General features: G+C 39.1%; 2 protein-coding genes across 8 annotated transcripts in view; one reads left to right on the top strand and one right to left on the bottom strand.

The window, feature by feature from the left end:
• The window catches only part of LOC102147868 (FERM domain-containing protein 3), a 277,621-nt gene that overhangs the window by 196,321 nt on the left and 65,847 nt on the right, over positions 1-15,453 (bottom strand). For 3 of the 7 annotated variants that reach the window (XR_011431339.1, XR_011431322.1, XR_011431332.1), the window contains one exon: positions 4,723-4,958. The exons of the other annotated variants lie outside the window; for them this stretch is intronic. The gene's annotated coding sequence lies outside the window, so the exon portion shown is untranslated. Of the gene's footprint in view, positions 1-4,722; positions 4,959-15,453 lie in introns of those variants that run through there. 7 annotated transcript variants of the gene reach the window in all.
• The window catches only part of LOC138920328 (spermatogenesis-associated protein 31D4-like), a 40,591-nt gene that overhangs the window by 526 nt on the left and 24,612 nt on the right, over positions 1-15,453 (top strand). The window contains exon 2 of the mRNA XM_070248380.1: positions 250-393. The gene's annotated coding sequence lies outside the window, so the exon portion shown is untranslated. The remainder of the gene's footprint in view (positions 1-249; positions 394-15,453) is intronic.

Below are 15,453 nucleotides of genomic sequence, written 5' to 3'. Positions count from 1 at the left end.
TCAGAGAGAGAGGTTTGTTCCCTCCTGTCACAGCGGGTGACAGGCTCTGGCCTTCAAGCCCAGACCGACTCCCCTGAGGACCTGCTTCTGCCGCAAAGACCATTCCAACCCTTGAAAATCCTTTGAACCCTTTGTACTAAGAGAAGTTTAGGAACAAGCCCAATACATAAAAATAAAGGAGAACTGCGCCAAAGGGGGGCAGGTAGCCGAGGAGGTCCGGCCTCTACTGTCTCTGTTTTCCCTTCTCAGGTTACCTCAGCGGCCTCAGAAACTCCTGGCCCCGCTCGATAGTGGGCTTGAGGGCTGCTCAGAACTCCTGCGTCCAGCGGAGACTGATGCTCGGGGCCCGGAGCATCCACAGCGCCAGGGACTGGGGAGAGCAGAGCCCGGAAAGTGAGTCTGACCAGTCACAACTGGCATTTTTGGGGGGAGAGGGAGGGAGAATGAGTAAATCTATAATAGTTGTGTCAAATTTATGCTTAATAAAAGCAAAGACTATTATGAGAATTTAGGAGAGAAGGAATAAGATATGCAAATAGATGGTACTTGGGTTTTCAATGTTGTGGTTGGATTTTCTTTCTTTCTAAGCATCCACTCACGTTTCTGGAAACATGTCTACACACCTATGTGGTTATCAGTTGTGGGAGGTGGTCTGCACAGTAAAGTTGAAGCAGTTAGAGTCTGTCAGGATGTCAACCCACCATATCCCCTGTTTCTACTCAGAGCTTGTAATTGATACAGTGGAAGAATCAGGACTTCAATCCAGTGAGGGCCGGTGGTCAGGTATCACTTAGCTCCTTGTCTGCCTTCTCATTCCCAGGGAAGAGCCTTGAGCAAGTTCTAGATTCCAGTGATTTTGTTGGACATGCTGGTAGTTCTTGCAAGCGTGATCTTGTGGAACGTGATAGATCCTCAGCAAATTTCAGCAGTTTGCCATAGTCATGTCGCTGCAGCGAAGCATCTAGCTGGGCATCCAAACCAACTTCAGCCCTCCTTTGGGTTTATCTTCAGTGACCCTTTCACGTAACTCAGTAGTGTCTATTATTGCCTTGCCCTGAAGCTTGTGCCTCCCTAGATTGAAAAATGACAATTGTTCTTGTTGGAAACATGAAGGCTAATGAGGGATGTGGCTATGTATATAAAGGCCTGAAAAGGGCAGCAAGGACTGCCTAAAACCTGTGTTGTTCCAGAGAGTGGACTGTTCTCCATTGCCTGCAGAAACACTAGTGGTTTCAGGAATGCTCTGACTCTGAACCAGAAATCCTCTTTCAAAACTGAAGATGAAGGGTAAAGAAGCCCCTGAATCAATAAGCCAAACAACACAGAATGCATATTGTCCATTCGAAGTTCAGATTCCAAGTGACCAGATTTGAACTTGCGCTTGATTATCCTTCTCTGAATTGTTTCGGCCACCATCCTCACTATCTGTTTTCTTGTTTCTACGTTTCATAGTTAAGCTTTGATTCCCTTTGGTAGACTAATGACTTCCCTCATAGCAAAACTGACCTGACTTCTCTCAGCAACTTTGTTTCCAGATCCCAAATCAAAACATGGCCTCTGAAGGGGGCCTACAAGCTAGAAATGTTCTGACCTCCCGAGTAGACCTGCACACATCAGTAACACACTGGAACAATGCATTTTGTTAGGCTTTGCATAACCACATAAAAACAACGCATGTTTTGAAAACATAGATCTATCAAGTAAAATTTCACTGAAGTTACAGTGATTCTAACCAGCTGTTTGACTAAACTATCCTCTTAAGGTATAAAATACCAAACTGTTGTCCCATGGTTCTACGATTTCACGTCTTTAGATTACACACTGAAATAATCTGTTATTACATAGAAAGGCTCATAAAACTGTTCATCTGAAACTGAAAGCCTTTTGATGTTATTTGGGCACTAAAAGTAGCCACAATATTTGATTCAGTAACCTATGAAGAAAGAATTTGGGAATTATTTTTGATCCTACAATGGTTTGCTGTCTTTGTTTCCAAGGAAGACACTATTGACCCATTTTTAGTAAAGAATGAACTTTGAAGTATTTCTCTAGGAAAGGTGATGGATATATATGAATCCCCTGTAAACGTAAAGGTAGATGGTACAGCAAACTGATGTTTTTTTTTCTCCGTGTTCAGAAGCCTGTATGTTATGTTTTGTGAATAGATTATTGAAATTTCAATATAAAAGCAAAGCCGTACACTTCACCAGGTCCGGATTGTTTGGGGATGAAGACGCGAGATTGTAGTAATTGATACTGAGTCTAGAAATGTTTAGGGACTTGTAGCAGTGCGAGCAGGTTTAACCATTTGACTTCTTTTGTTATAAAAGATCAATATGGAGCCTCCTGATTGCATCGACTTGTAAAGTAGTCCACCTTGGTGGTTCAGATTGCTTCTAAAGACCTGACAACTCACCCTGCAGTCTGGTCATTTGCACTGCTAGATCTAACCACAGCGAGTTTTCTAGAGCTTTATTTCTATTACTACAGAACTGCTACCATGAACATTTTGTTCATTTTAGCTGAATGCCAGGAGAAGTGTTTAAATATTTAATTGAGCCTGAAAATAAGGCATATAGTTGAAACCCTAATCCAGTCAGAATGTTTCATGAGTATGAGGGGAAAATTGGTAGTTGGGCTTTTCTCGTGGAAGGCCAGAATATTGTGTCTGATTTCAGTTCACGAGTTATTTTCACGCTATCGCACATCGTAGCCCAGCTCCATCAATAATATATGCAGTGAGTCACCACCCCATAGATATTCTCCAGCATGAACTGGAGTATTTGCTGCAGTTTACAGCTGCAAACGGTATTCCTAGCAATCGCCATATTTCGGTAGTTGAGTTGATCTTCCTTTAGGACCAGGATGACATTTCCTTTCAGCAGCCCTCCTACATGGACTAATTAGCTTTTAAGAAAATAGTTCAGGGCCAGCCCATGGCCGAGTGGTTAAGTTCACGCACTCCGCTTAGGCGCCCCAGGATTTTGCTGGTTTGGATCCTGGGCGCAGACACGGCACTGCTAGTCAGGCCACACTGAAGCGGCGTCCCACATGCCACAACTAGAAGGACTGACAACTAAAATATACAGCTATATACTGGGGGGATTTGGGGAGAAAAAGAAAAAAAAAGAAATATTGGCAACAGTTGTTAGCTCAGGTGCCAATCTTTAAAAAAAAGAAAGAAAATAGGTATATTGCAGAATAGAATTTTCCTCTCTGAAGCCCAAACTTATTATCAGGATATTAAATTGGAGCTTATTACTCATTGTTATTCCTCCTCTTTGTTGGTATGTATAATTGTGGCAAGATTCCCTGGGAGGACCAAATTAAAATTCAGAATCTGGTTGACTCTGAAGAACCAGCATCCTCCTCCTGCCAAGTGTCCATCTGTGTGAGTTGATATGTATGGGATGAAGGGGCTTCTTAAGAGGAATTTTGTGCACAGATCCTCAGAGGCAGAATAGGAATGACAGGGAGATGGAGGGGTGGAGAGAAGGGAAGAAAGAAAAATGATCAAAAGATGAAGGAACATCCCTAGATTAAAAATGAAGATTCTTCTTGTTGGAAACTTGAATACTGTAGATATAAAGGCCTACAGAGGGTCGCAAGGGCTCCTTAAACACTATATCTTTTGCCAGAGAATGGACTTATACTTCAATGCTTAAAGAAACGCTAATGGCTCCAGAATTTCTCCTACACTCTGAACCAGAAACTGCCCTCTTAATGCTGAAGATGAAGGGCAGAGAAGCCCGTGAACTAAGCTAAATGAAGGGCAATAAGGGCAGACTTTGGGGGAATTTCACACTGGAAGTTGTCCTTACTCCCTTTTCTCATTTGGATGAGGAAAGTGGGGGGAACAGATTCTCCCTTCCCAGAAGTTTTGATCTTTGTTTTCTTTCTACATATTGGTAGATAGCTTGATGAAGATAAGTCCTAGGGGCAACAGTGGGGAGTCATCTAAGAGAAGAAAGTGGGCAAAGCTGGCGCATGAGCCAGAAAAGACTTGGTCAGTAACAGGCTGATGGATGTAGGTCGTCTGTGCTCTACCGAGGAACTGAGGGCTTGGTGTATTTCTCTAGTCCAGATCTAGAAATTTGGAGGATGCCTTAAAAGGGAGCAGGGGGTTGTAAAAAGACAAGATTGACACTTGCTTCACATTTATCACCTTTCTTCCCAACCAGCACATTTCCTGAATTACAGCAATTCCAACAAAGACATAGACTGCTGCTAAAATGTCTGCAGGGGACCCAGATTACTTGACCCTTAACTCAGCATGAAGATTTAGCAAGAAATTACATCTGGAGGATGCACAGATTTTTAGTACCAGGAGATACACTGGGAACAGAGAGGGCATCTGCAGAAAGGACAGAGCTGAAGCAAATGGAAGGGCTGGCCCTGAGCATAGAGGATTCCCAGAAGTCACTGGGGAGACCTGGGGTCGGGGGCTGAAGTCTTGAAGCTTCGGCACTGAGGGTTTAGAACCAGCAAAATGTGGGGCCCAAGCAGTTTGACTTACTTGTATCCACAGGCTTCAGAGGCTTGGGGGCAATGAAGCTATTAATAGAAAACTCATGATCTTTTAAGGTTATGACCATCATGGTGGCTTTGCTAAGGCCTGGCCTCTACTCCCTAGTTGCTTACCTATTCTTGTCTTAAAACTGTCATGTCTGCTATGGCAGCAGCATAATTACTTTATTTCCTCGATTCTGGGACACAATCAAGTTTAAGACATATCTTTGTTTTAATAAGATGTTTCTAGGAGGTAAAACCTCCTATATTAAATTGTACATTGATTAGAAGATGCAATCCCAATTTTAGAAACATTACAATGCCACAAAATGTGCATCTTAGAATTGAAGAAATACAATAGTAATGCAGCTATGAACACTAAAGCCTCTGCCCGATTCTTCTGCTGGAATTCAGAATGGACCTTGATTGTACTGGTTCCTCTTCCCTTTCTGAAAGAAAGGACAGAAGGGAAATTTGCACTTATTAAATATCTGCTATAATAATAAAAATAAGGGAGACCTCTAATATCTATTAACTGCTTATTATGTGCCAGGAATTGTTCTACGTGCTTTCACATATGTTATTTCATTTAATGCTCATAATAATCTTGAGAGGTAGGTGTTAGGAATACAGTTAATCTCTGTGAGACTCAGTTTCTCCATCTTTGCAGATCAGGGAACCAAGGTGCACAGAGAATAACTTGTCTGAGGTAACATAGTTTATTTTGGGATATTAATCTATAAACTTAGGGCTGCTTAGATTTTTTTTTTAACTTTTTCTTCTCTTTCTTAAAAATTCTGAAATATATCATGCATATAAAAGTATGTATACTATATATACCTTTAAAAAATTATAAATAGTGCTGGCCTGGTGGCGCAGTAGTTAAATGCACACGTTCTGCTTCGGAGGCCCGGGGTTCGCTGGTTCGGATCCCGGGTGTGGACATGGCACTGCTTGGCATGCCATCCTGTGGTAGGCGTCCCACGTATAAAGTAGAGGGAGATGGGCACGGATGTTAGCTCAGGACCAGGCTTCCTCAGAGAAATGAGGAGGATTAGCAGCAGTTAGCTCAGGGCTAATCTTCCTCAAAAAAAAAATTATCAATATAAGTAACTATGTACTCACCACTCAACTAAGAAATAGTTTTATGTTCCCAGTATTTTTGAAGCTCACTGCATGTCCTTGTCATTCTCTTTCCTTACCGTCAGTTGGCCTGTACTCCAAACTTTGGGGTGATCATTCCTTTTTTTCCTGATAAGTTTTTACCACCTATGTATGTATCTATAAATAATGTATTATTTAGTTTTGCGTGTTTTTTACCTTTATTTATTTATTTTTACTCAGGTATAATTGACGTATAACATTATATTAATTTCAGGTGTACAACATAATGATTTGATGATCACCATAAGTCTAGTTAACATGGCATCATTTTGGAACTTTATATAAATGGAATCATACCTTATGTATTCTTCTGTAGCTTGCTCATTGATTTTAGATTCTTCCATGTTGATGGTGTTGCTATAGTTTATTCATTTTCACTGCTGTATAGTAGTCCATGGTATGCATATAGCACAACATATGAATACATTTCATCTATGTAAATTGTTTACTGAGACATTGAGTGACTTGAAGGTCACTTTCTTTGGCGTATCACCCCTGGCTTCAGGCCTGTCTGAAGTCTATTCCTCCATATACAGTTAATGTTTTTTGTGCGTGTGACTTCATATTTGTCCATAATAGACTTTTTCTTCCTGAAATATATCCTGAAACATATTTGAAGGGTTATCTCTCCAGCTGCCTTTCTTCTACCTCCCATCATACACTTTATAGTCAGCATATTTATTACTGCAGTTCTGAAAACTGCAAGTTCACCGTGCTCTCTTGCCTCTAGGCCTTTGTCCATGTTGCTCTTTCTGACTAGAATGCTTATTTCCTGGCTAACTCTTGCCCACCGATCAGGTTTGTCTGGTTACAAAAGCCTTCCTCCCCTACATTCTAGTGTGGGCCTTCTCCTTGAGCTAACACCAGGGCTTCCTGCCATCTCCTCAGGGTTTAGTCAGAGTTGGTTTTCCAAAGGATCCGACATATTATGGAATAAAACCTCATAGTTATACTTGGTGCCTGGAAAGACTGTATAAAAGGTCTGTTTGTATAGTAGTAACTGTGAGAGGAAACATGGAAATACCACTTAGAATTGTCAGTACTTAATTTTAAAATACACTTAGGTTGAGTGTAGGGCACAAATCACATCCTTGTTGGTAAAAAAGAGATGGATAAATACATATTATTTTATTTTGCCTTCAGGACTTTTGGCTAGATTCCCTAGGACTTTCTCTAAGAACAAGATAAGTCAGACAGAGAAAGCCAAATACCGTATGATTTTCACTCATATGTGGAAGATAAAATAACACCAATAACCACAAACAGACACACAGACGTAGAGAATAGATTGGTGGTTACCAGAGGGGAAAGTGGGAGCGGGGAGAGCAAAGGGGTAAAAGGCCCCATTTATTGGGTGATGGAGGGCAATTAGACTTCGGGTGCTGCACACAATGTAGTCTACACATAAATCTAAACATAATGATGTACACCTGAAATTTATATAGTGTAATAAGCCAATGTTACCTCAATCAAAAAATTTAATTGTAAAAGAAGACCTGACCCTCTTTGCCTGGAGTTAGCTCCCTGGCATGGGAAAGAAAACTCTCATTTGGTTCCTTCTTTGTGTTTTTCTGACACCAGCTGCTTATCTATTCAACATCTCACAAAGAAATACCTCAAGGGATGGTTGGAGATGGGAAGTAAACACCAAATTAGTTGCTTATATACTTAAAAAAATAAGCTTTTGATGTTTAAGTAGTTTTAGATTTATGTACAAGTTGCAAAGATTATACAAAGAGTTCCTATATCCCCTCACCCAGTTTCCTGTTTTATTGGCATCTTACATTACGGTGCTAGATTTGTCACATCTAAGGAACCAACGTTGGTATATTACTATTACCTAAATCCCAGGATTTAGATTTTCTAGTTATTCCCTAATGTCCTTTTTCTATTCCAGGATTCCATCCACAATGCCACATTGCATTTAATCCTACTGTCTTCTTAGCCTACTCTGGTCTGTGACAGCGTTTTGGACTTAGCTTGCTTTTGATGAGCTTGACAGTTTTGAGTAGGGTTGGTCAAGTATTCTGTAGAATGCCTATCAATTTGAGGTGGTCTCATGTTTTTCTTACGGTTAGACAGGGGTTATGGATTTGGGGGAGGATGACCACAGAGAAGACTGCCATTCTCATCACATTATATCAAGAATACATGCTATCAACATGACTTATCACTGAGCTTACATACTTTTTAATACCTTTAGTTAAATGGTTGGATGGTGAGAGAGTAGATGTTGAAGTTGGAAGACTGAATTCAGATCATAGCTGTGTCATTCATTAGTGTGTGACTTGGGAAAGTTAGTTAATCTCTCTATTCCTTAGTTTCCTCATCTGTAAAGTAAGGATAATAACAGTATCTACCTCATTAAATTAGTAAATATATGAAAAGTACATAGAGCCGAGCCTGGCACGGGGGAAGTAGGATATAAGTTTTGACTATTATTAATATTATTGAGTAACACAAGAGTTGTTTGTTTCTATTATATATGTCTTCTGGACTCTCTTTGCCTCAGAAAATTAAACTAATGGTTTTTAGTGATAAAAAAAACCCCATCGACCTGGGTTTTAAATTTTGAACATGGGAAGATGTTTGTCTTATTGTCTCTTGGAGTTTTAAATTATCCCTAAAATATCACACTTTCCCTTAAAATTTGCATTGTCTGCTGATGAGAATCTTTTTCAGGAGACTCCTTTGAGTATTTTCATTATCATTCAAATCTTACAATTAGAATATTCTCTTCAGAGTGCTGGCTCTTTTAGCCATTGATCCACTGATATATTTCTGGTTCCCCAGGCCCAGATGTACAATTCAAATTAATAATCTATGAAAAAGAGTTATTACTGTTTTCTTCCCTTTGGACCAAGCAAAAGATTCCCAAGGTGTGTTTCAGCTTTTATTAATATTACAAATGAACGTCTAATATTCTTCACTGCCTACTTAATGGTTGATCTTAACACCTCCAAATAGGGAAGACAATTGCGTTTATAAATCTGTATGTCAGTTTTCTGATGTGTTTTCCAGTTTTCTATTTGTAATCTAAGCGATAATTTTGAATACTCTTTCTGAATATTAAAATACATTCTTTTGCTGTTAGGATTTCTGAAAATTTCATTTGAAACTTCGCAGAATGTTTTATACAAATCCAAATATGCATATTTTGATATATTTTTGTCTAATGCCTTATTCTTTTCCTGAAATGTTATCACCCTGGCTCGTTCGTTTTGCTTTGTTTCATGGCAGTTTTGGGCAGTAGGATAGAAACATTTGTAGAGAATCTGTGTGTATGTGTCTGTGTGTGTGCGTGCGTGTGCAAGTGGGAGCCATGCACAGGCATGTCATGTGTTGGATCAACAAAGAGAACTTCTACATTTACCTTTAGCAGCAGAAGAAATTTTTCCTGAATAATTACTGTGACACACATACTCTTTTAAGCACTTCACATACAGTATCTCATTTGATTCTTACAATAATCCTGTGAGGTTGGTACTTTCATTGTTCCCATTTTTACGGATGAGGAAATTGAAACAGGGAGAGGCTAATTAAGTACTTGCCTGAATTCACAGGGCTAATAAGTGGTAGAACTGGAATTCAAACCTAGGTCTATCTGACTCCAAAGTCCATCCTCTTTCTCTACCATTCATTGCATGTTCCCTGGAACATCCCTATTCCGCTATTTTTCTCTTGAGATATGGCATATATAACTCATAATATCTTTGTGTGTATGTGTTCAGGAATATATCCTTCTAGACTTAATTTTTAAAGTGAGATATAACATACATAAAGGGGCCAAATCTTGAGTGTATAACTCATGGTACTTGCACATATGTGCACGCCGGTGTAACCACCCCGCAGATCAAGACATGGGGTATTTCTTATGCTCCAGAAGACTATCGCATACCCCCTCCAGTCATAGCCATTCTCCCCACACAGGTAGTTGCTAATCTGGCCTTGATCAACATAAATTTTGCCTGTTCTTGAAAACCTATAAATAGAATAATATAATAAGCACTCTTTTTTTGTGTGTGGCTTCTTTTATTTAAAATTATGTCTGAGATTTATTTACGTCGTATGAGTTTATGTCTTTATTATTGCTGCATATAATATCCTTTTAAAGCTAACATTTCCTTCTAGCTGCAAAAGTCATACATTTTCAAAGCAGAGAATTTGGGTAAATAGGAAAGAACACAGAAAGGAAAATAAAAATGACTAGTAACTCCACTATCCAGAGATAATTATTGTTAAAGCGTTTGACTATATCCTTCCAGGCTTTTTTTTCTGTGCATATATGATTACTAGATTTGGATTGTATATACATTTCTGTTTTATAATTTGTTACTTTTTCTTAACACTTACCATGAAAATTTTTCATGTCATTAAAAAGATCTTTTTACAATGATTGAAAAATATTTTTAAAACATTTATATTCAAAAAACTTTTTTTGGTGGTGGTAGGGGAATATGTAAAGAATTCACAAGACACAAATTTCAAAAGGTACAAAAACATATGAAAAGACTCTCTCCTATCCTTGCCCTAGCCACCCCTCCAACTCCTCCCCCACCCCAGGATCCAACGTTACCAGTTTCCAGTGTATTCTTCTAGAGCTATTGTGGGCACATATGAACAAATATGTATATATATTATTTTTCCCCTTCTTATGCACAAATGTTAGCGTACTATGCTATTTTGCCCCTTGCTTTCTTTACTTAATAAGGCTTCTTGGAGATATTTCCACATCAGTATCAAGAGCTTCCTGGTTTTTAACACACAATGGAATGCTTATTTCATGCATATTAAGTGAAATACAAATTACAGCTATACTGAGAAACCATTTTTCATCTGAGTGGCAAAAATATAATGGCATTTGATGTTGTCAAGGGTATAAGGAAATAATAATAGTCAAGCACCATTCTAAACAGTTAACTTATTTTTTTGCTGAGGAGGATTCACCCTGAGCTAACGTCTGTTGCCAATCCTCCTCTTTTTGCTTGAGGAATATTTGCCCTCAGCTAACATCTGTGCCATTCTATTTTGTATGTAGGTCACTGCCACAGCACGGCCACTGATGATTGGTGTAGGTCTGCACCTGGGAACTGAATCCAGGCTGCCAAAGCAGAGTGTGCCCAACTTAACCACTAGGCCATGGGGTTGGCCTCCCCTTTCTTAAATTGAGGTAGCATTGGTTTATAACATTATATAAATTTCAGGTGTACATCATTATATTTTAGTTTCTGTGTAGATTACATCATGATCACCACCCAAAGACTAATTACCATCCATCACCATACATATGTTCCCAGTCACCCCTGTTGCCCTCCTCCAACCCCCGCTTTCCCATCTGGTGACCAGCAATCCAATCTCTGTCTCTATGTGTTTGTTTGTTGTTGTTTTTATCTTCTGTTTATGAGTTAGATCATACGCTATTTGACTTTTCCCCTCTGACTTATTTTGCTTAGCATAATACCCTCAAGGTCCATTCATGTTGTCAAAGATGGTGAGAATTCATATTTTTTATGGCTGAGTAGTATTCCATTGTGTATATATACCAAATCTTCTTTATTCTTCCCTTGATGGGCACCTAGGTTGCTTCCAAGTCTTGGCTGTTGTGCATAATGCTGCAGTGAACATAGGGGTGCATATATCTTTATATGTTTGTGTTTTCATAGTCTTTGGCTAAATACCTGGCAGTGGAATAGCTGAACTGTATGGTAGTTCTATTCTTAATTTTCTGAGGCATCTCCATACTGTTTTCCACAGTGGCTGTACCAGTTTTAATTCCCACCAGCAGTGTATGAGAGTTCTCTTTTCTCCACATCCTCTCTAACACTTATTATTTCTTGTCTTGTTAATTATAGCCATTCTGATGGGCATGAGGTGATATCTCATTGTAGTTTTGATTTCCATTTCCCTAATAATGAGTGATGTTGAACATCTTTTCATGTGCCTGTTGGCCATCTGTATATCTTCTCTGGAAAAATGTCCATTCAGATCTTTTGCCCATTTTTTAATTGGGTGGTTAGTTTTTTTATTGTTGAGATGTATTAGTTCTTTATATATTTTGGATATGAACCCCTTATCAGATATATGGTGTGCAAATATCTTCTCCCACTTGTTGTGTTGCTTTCTTGTCCTATTGATGGTTTCCTTTGCCTTGCAGAAGCTTTTTACTTCAATGTAGTCCCATTTGTTTAATTTTTCTATTGTTTCCCTTGCCTCGTCAGACATGGTACTTGAAAATATGCTGCTAAGACTGATGTCCAAGAGTGTACTGCCTATATTTTCTTCCAGAATTTTTATGGTTTCAGGTCTTACATTCAAGTCTTTAATCCATCTTTGAGTTAATTTTTGTGTATGGTATAAGATAATGGTCTACTTTCATTCTTTTGCATGTGGCTATCCTGTTTTCCTAATGCCAGTCATTGAAGAGACTTTCCTTTCTTCATTGTATGTTCCTGGCTCTGTTGTCAAAAATTAGCTTTCCGTAGATTTGTGCGTTTATTTCTGGGCTCTCAATAGTGTTCCACTGACCTGTGTGATCTGTTTTTGTGCCAGTACCATGTTGTTTTAATTACTATAGCTTTGTAGTACATGTTGAAATCAGGGAGTGTGATGCCTCCAGCTTTGTTCTTCTTTTCTGAGGACTCCTTTGGCTATTTGGGACGTTTCATTCCATATAAATTTTAAAATTATTTGTTCTATCTCTGTGAAAAACGTCATTGGAACTTTGATAGGGATTGCATTGAATCTGTAGATTGCTTTACGAAGTATGGACCTTTTAACTATGTTAATTCTTCCAATCCAAGAGCACAGAATACCATTCCATTTCTTTGTGTCTTTTTCAATTTCTTTCAACAATGTTTTATAGTTTTCAGTGTACAGGTATTTCACTTCTTTGGTTAAATTTATTCCTAGGTATTTTCTTCTTTTTTGCTACAATTGTAAATGAGATTTTATTCTTAATTTCTCTTTCTTCTACTTCATTGTTAATGTATAGAAATGTAACTGATTTTTGCACGTTGATTTTGTATCCTACGACTTTACCATATTCATTTATTATTACTAAAAGCTTTTTGGTGGGTTTGTTAGCATTTTCTACATATAAAATCATGTCATCTTAAATGGTAACAGTTTCACTTCTTCCATTCCGATTTGGATCCCGTCTATTTCTTTTTCTTGCCTGATTGCTGTGACTAGGTCTTCAAATACTATGTTAAATAAGAGTGGTCAAAGTGGGTAAACAGTTAACTTGTAATAACTAATTCAATCCTCACAGCAACCATATTAAGTAGGTTCTATTTTTATGCCCATTTTACGGAGGAGGAAACTATTTCACAGACAGTGTAAATAAGTTACCCAGGGCACTCTTATACAATGCTGGGGGAGAGTAAACTGATACAATTTCTATGAAGACAAATTAGTCAGTAGGTATCAAAATCATGCATTTACTCTTTGACCAGAATTGCACTTCTCGGAATTTATTTTATCATATACTCCCACATGACACATTATACACACATAAGGTTATTTTCTGTAGCGGTCTTTATAGTAGGAAAGTGTCAAGAGCTGAGCTGTAGAGAGCTGAGCTGTCAAAATGAAATTAACAGTCAAGCCTTTCATTATTTACCTCTCTAGTATAAGCAAGAGGCTGACCAAGAGAAAGCGTGGGCTCCCCATGAGTTCCATTCTTCCCCATGGAACAGCACCCAGCAAGGGTCAGTGCAGATGTGAGGATGTGAGGGCGTGAGGATCTTCTCACTGCCAAGGGAGGCCCTAAGGAAAAGGCTTCTGCCATTTTATGGTCCCAGGAGTTGGGGGTAGGGAGAAGGGAAGGGAGTGAGATGGAAAGATAGTACTCATTGAGTACTGAGCCAGAGTGAGGAAAACGTCTTCAAGATTCCTCTCCCCCCCCCCCCACATAAGAAGGTCTCAGCAGAGGTGTCTGTGAAAGGCTCCTGATAAAGAGGCCTCCAAATAGAGGTGCCTGGGCTAGGAATGCAGATATATGTAAGAGCATGGTTGGTTAGGGGCCTGAATCCTTGACTATACCTCCCTTCCGAGACTGCAGGGCACTGGCTGTACACCAAGTCTGGTGTGGGAGGGCAGCCCTTCCCAAGAGACTTGCCAGGTAAAGCCTTTATAATTGCCTGCGGTTAGGCCTGAGAGATCAAACATAGAGTTCTGGCCAGGAGTCAGACTCCTCACTAAGATTAGAAACAGTTTAAAGATTCTTCAGTAGGGTGTTGGTTGAACAAATTGTGGTAAGCCCATACAATGTCTTACCATCTAGAAGTGAAACATTATATTCAGTGGCAGCAAAGTCAGGATCCCATCTGGAAATAGATGCTTTACTTAAAATGGATAATTTAAGAGAGTTTAGGAAGGGTTGAAGTATACTGCAACAGCCAGGGCTAGCAACAGGGAAGCCATTATTCTCCCTAGGCCTGAATGGTTGCAGGAGGGAATGGTTACAGCAGCCCCTTGAGAACCTGTGGTCCTCAGTAGAGGCACATCACCACTGCCAAAATATGGCCCAGCAGGGAGGGAGAAGGAGGAATAAGTACCCTGACCTCTCTCCTTCCATTTTTGATCAGAACATCCATCTTTGGCTGATGCTTTCCATCTGCCAAACCTAACCTGAAACCAGATGGTAAGGGACCTGTTAGATGCAGTCTATAAAGATTAACCTTAGAAGACACTGAGGAAGAGGAAAAGAGTGGAGAAAGTGGAGAAGGGTGGAGATTGAAGCTGTACCCAGCAAGTGTTGGGTGGATCAGTGCAGATGTGAGGCAAACAAAATATCTAGCTCAGTGATTTCATTGTATAAATATATAATTATTTAGTCTACTGTGTGTTGTTGAGCATTTAGATTGCTTCCAGATTTTCTTTTTGCTTATTATAAACATTCTTTTATTTAAATATTTTCATGCCTATTCTTACTTCTGCAAGATACATACTTAGTTGAGTGGCTGGGTCCCACTTTTAAGATTTTTGATATATATAACCTTCAGAAAAATTTTACAATTTACCCTCTTCCAGCAAACTGTGAGAGAGTTTGTTTGCCTACATTCTCATTAACACCAGGTATTATCATTAGTCTTTGCTGATTTACTAGGGGAAAAATTACATCTTGCTGTTTTAATTTATATTTCTTTGGTTACTAGTTGAACTTAAAAATTAAAAAAATCTTCACTGGACATCTTTGTTTTGTTAAATTATCTTCTTGTTTTACTATAAAATCCTCACTTTAATTTGTGGCTAGTGCCCTTCAAACCATAGATCCTCTGTTTTACCCTCTCTAGAGAATAAACCTTCAATATTTTGTGATGGTCTTTGCCATGGTTACTTGACTAGAGTTGGGGCAGAGTTGTAGGATTGTCTAACTCCTGAACTGGATTTTCAACCAAGCTTCATGTTCTTAGTCCCATTTTCATGCCACCACCCTCTTCTTCCTACTTCTAGAGACGCCTCATGCTGCCAATTCCCAAGCCTTTTGGTGGCAATGCAATGTAGTTTGCTTTGATTGTTGACTTTCTCCTCTGCCAGCTCAAATTCAAACTTCTCAGGTCTTCCAAGTAAGTTACCACTCTTCTCTTTGCTTTCCGTCTTCCTCATTTTTGTGGTGGTGATCTCTTCTCCTGATCTCTTTGTCCTTATATGTTATACCTTACAAGTATATAATTCCCTTTCCTGTCATTTTAATGAGTTCATTGGAGGGTGCAGTGTTTTCACAGAAAGTCCCAACCTGAATTTGTATCTTAAATTTGAAAGTGTTTTACTGGACCT

Source organism: Equus caballus, chromosome 23, assembly GCF_041296265.1.
Source record: "Equus caballus isolate H_3958 breed thoroughbred chromosome 23, TB-T2T, whole genome shotgun sequence".
In the NCBI taxonomy this organism is placed as follows: Eukaryota; Metazoa; Chordata; class Mammalia; order Perissodactyla; family Equidae; genus Equus; species Equus caballus.
The sequence above is the reverse complement of the archived record's forward strand: the minus strand, read 5'-3'. Positions and strand labels throughout refer to the sequence as shown.